Genomic DNA, 4,175 nt, shown 5'->3' on the forward strand with positions numbered 1-4,175 from the left:
TCTCAGCGAGCTGAGCACTTTTTCTGAATTGTGCCGCTCCCGTCACTCTGGTTAGGTTGGCATCGAAAAAAACGCTCTCGGGTGCTTTAGAGTGCCGAGTTTATCACTGCGCATGAAGAAATGACCACCTCCAACGTTTGGTTTATGTTTTATAAGCATTTTTAATTTTATTGCTTAAATCGCATTTTCTCGGCGAGCTGAGCGCTTTTTTCTGAATTGTGCCGCTCCCGTCACTCTGGTTAGGTTGGCATCGAAAAAAACGCTCTCGGGTGCTTTAGAGTGCCGAGTTATTCACTGCGCATGAAGAAATGACCACCTCCAACGTTTGGTTTATGTTTAATAAGCATTTTTAATTTTATTGCTTAAATCGCATTTTCTCGGCGAGCTGAGCGCTTTTTCTGAATTGTGCCGCTCCTGTCACTCTGGTTAGGTTGGCATCGAAAAAAACGCTCTCGGGTGCTTTAGAGTGCCGAGTTATTCACTGCGCATGAAGAAATGACCACCTCCAACGTTTGGTTTATGTTTAATAAGCATTTTTAATTTTATTGCTTAAATCGCATTTTCTCGGCGAGCTGAGCACTTTTTCTGAATTGTGCCGCTCCCGTCACTCTGGTTAGGTTGGCATCGAAAAAAACGCTCTCGGGTGCTTTAGAGTGCCGAGTTTATTACTGCGCATTAAGAAATGACCACCTCCAACGTTTGGTTTATCTTTTATAAGCATTTTTAATTTTATTGCTTAAATCACATTTTCTCGGCGAGCTGAGCACTTTTTCTGAATTGTGCCGCTCCCGTCACTCTGGTTAGGTTGGCATCGAAAAAAACGCTCTCGGGTGCTTTAGAGTGCCGAGTTATTCACTGCGCACGAAGAAATGACCACCTCCAACGTTTGGTTTATGTTTTATAAGCATTTTTAATTTTATTGCTTAAATCGCATTTTCTCGGCGAGCTGAGCGCTTTTTCTGAATTGTGCCGCTCCCGTCACTCTGGTTAGGTTGGCATCGAAAAAAACGCTCTCGGGTGCTTTAGAGTGCCAAGTTTATTACTGCGCATTAAGAAATGACCACCTCCAACGTTTGGTTTATGTTTTATAAGCATTTTTAATTTTATTGCTTAAATCGCATTTTCTCGGCGAGCTGAGCACTTTTTCTGAATTGTGCCGCTCCCGTCACTCTGGTTAGGTTGGCATCGAAAAAAACGCTATCGGGTGCTTTAGAGTGCCGAGTTATTCACTGCGCATTAAGAAATGACCACCTCCAACGTTTGGTTTATGTTTAATAAGCATTTTTAATTTTATTGCTTAAATCGCATTTTCTCGGCGAGCTGAGCACTTTTTCTGAATTGTGCCGCTCCCGTCACTCTGGTTAGGTTGGCATCGAAAAAAACGCTCTCGGGTGCTTTAGAGTGCCGAGTTTATTACTGCGCATTAAGAAATGACCACCTCCAACGTTTGGTTTATGTTTTATAAGCATTTTTAATTTTATTGCTTAAATCGCATTTTCTCGGCGAGCTGAGCACTTTTTCTGAATTGTGCCGCTCCCGTCACTCTGGTTAGGTTGGCATCGAAAAAAACGCTCTCGGGTGCTTTAGAGTGCCGAGTTTATTACTGCGCATTAAGAAATGACCACCTCCAACGTTTGGTTTATGTTTTATAAGCATTTTTAATTTTATTGCTTAAATCGCATTTTCTCGGCGAGCTGAGCACTTTTTCTGAATTGTGCCGCTCCCGTCACTCTGGTTAGGTTGGCATCGAAAAAAACGCTCTCGGGTGCTTTAGAGTGCCGAGTTTATTACTGCGCATTAAGAAATGACCACCTCCAACGTTTGGTTTATGTTTTATAAGCATTTTTAATTTTATTGCTTAAATCGCATTTTCTCGGCGAGCTGAGCACTTTTTCTGAATTGTGCCGCTCCCGTCACTCTGGTTAGGTTGGCATCGAAAAAAACGCTCTCGGGTGCTTTAGAGTGCCGAGTTATTCACTGCGCATGAAGAAATGACCACCTCCAACGTTTGGTTTATGTTTTATAAGCATTTTTAATTTTATTGCTTAAATCGCATTTTCTCGGCGAGCTGAGCACTTTTTCTGAATTGTGCCGCTCCCGTCACTCTGGTTAGGTTGGCATCGAAAAAAACGCTCTCGGGTGCTTTAGAGTGCCGAGTTTATCACTGCGCATGAAGAAATGACCACCTCCAACGTTTGGTTTATGTTTTATAAGCATTTTTAATTTTATTGCTTAAATCGCATTTTCTCGGCGAGCTGAGCGCTTTTTCTGAATTGTGCCGCTCCCGTCACTCTGGTTAGGTTGGCATCGAAAAAAACGCTCTCGGGTGCTTTAGAGTGCCGAGTTTATCACTGCGCATGAAGAAATGACCACCTCCAACGTTTGGTTTATGTTTTATAAGCATTTTTAATTTTATTGCTTAAATCGCTCTCGGCGAGCTGAGCGCTTTTTCTGAATTGTGCCGCTCCCGTAACTCTGGTTAGGTTGGCATCGAAAAAAACGCTCTCGGGTGCTTTAGAGTGCCGAGTTTATCACTGCGCATGAAGAAATGACCACTTCCAACGTTTGGTTTATGTTTTATAAGCATTTTTAATTTTATTGCTTAAATCGCATTTTCTCGGCGAGCTGAGCGCTTTTTCTGAATTGTGCCGCTCCCGTCACTCTGGTTAGGTTGGCATCGAAAAAAACGCTCTCGGGTGCTTTAGAGTGCCGAGTTTATTACTGCGCATTAAGAAATGACCACCTCCAACGTTTGGTTTATGTTTTATAAGCATTTTTAATTTTATTGCTTAAATCGCATTTCCTCGGCGAGATGAGCGCTTTTTCTGAATTGTGCCGCTCCCGTCACTCTGGTTAGGTTGGCATCGAAAAAAACGCTCTCGGGTGCTTTAGAGTGCCGAGTTTATCACTGCGCATGAAGAAATGACCACCTCCAACGTTTGGTTTATGTTTTATAAGCATTTTTAATTTTATTGCTTAAATCGCTCTCGGCGAGCTGAGCGCTTTTTCTGAATTGTGCCGCTCCCGTAACTCTGGTTAGGTTGGCATCGAAAAAAACGCTCTCGGGTGCTTTAGAGTGCCGAGTTTATCACTGCGCATGAAGAAATGACCACTTCCAACGTTTGGTTTATGTTTTATAAGCATTTTTAATTTTATTGCTTAAATCGCATTTTCTCGGCGAGCTGAGCACTTTTTCTGAATTGTGCCGCTCCCGTCACTCTGGTTAGGTTGGCATCGAAAAAAACGCTCTCGGGTGCTCTAGAGTGCCGAGTTTATTACTGCGCATTAAGAAATGACCACCTCCAACGTTTGGTTTATGTTTTATAAGCATTTTTAATTTTATTGCTTAAATCGCATTTTCTCGGCGAGCTGAGCACTTTTTCTGAATTGTGCCGCTCCCGTCACTCTGGTTAGGTTGGCATCGAAAAAAACGCTCTCGGGTGCTTTAGAGTGCCGAGTTTATTACTGCGCATTAAGAAATGACCACCTCCAACGTTTGGTTTATGTTTTATAAGCATTTTTAATTTTATTGCTTAAATCGCATTTTCTCGGCGAGCTGAGCACTTTTTCTGAATTGTGCCGCTCCCGTCACTCTGGTTAGGTTGGCATCGAAAAAAACGCTCTCGGGTGCTTTAGAGTGCCGAGTTATTCACTGCGCATGAAGAAATGACCACCTCCAACGTTTGGTTTATGTTTTATAAGCATTTTTAATTTTATTGCTTAAATCGCATTTTCTCGGCGAGCTGAGCACTTTTTCTGAATTGTGCCGCTCCCGTCACTCTGGTTAGGTTGGCATCGAAAAAAACGCTCTCGGGTGCTTTAGAGTGCCGAGTTTATCACTGCGCATGAAGAAATGACCACCTCCAACGTTTGGTTTATGTTTTATAAGCATTTTTAATTTTATTGCTTAAATCGCATTTTCTCGGCGAGCTGAGCGCTTTTTCTGAATTGTGCCGCTCCCGTCACTCTGGTTAGGTTGGCATCGAAAAAAACGCTCTCGGGTGCTTTAGAGTGCCGAGTTTATCACTGCGCATGAAGAAATGACCACCTCCAACGTTTGGTTTATGTTTTATAAGCATTTTTAATTTTATTGCTTAAATCGCTCTCGGCGAGCTGAGCGCTTTTTCTGAATTGTGCCGCTCCCGTAACTCTGGTTAGGTTGGCATCGAAAAAAA

This window comes from Syngnathus typhle, unplaced genomic scaffold (assembly GCF_033458585.1).
Source record: "Syngnathus typhle isolate RoL2023-S1 ecotype Sweden unplaced genomic scaffold, RoL_Styp_1.0 HiC_scaffold_47, whole genome shotgun sequence".
NCBI classification, from domain to species: Eukaryota; Metazoa; Chordata; class Actinopteri; order Syngnathiformes; family Syngnathidae; genus Syngnathus; species Syngnathus typhle.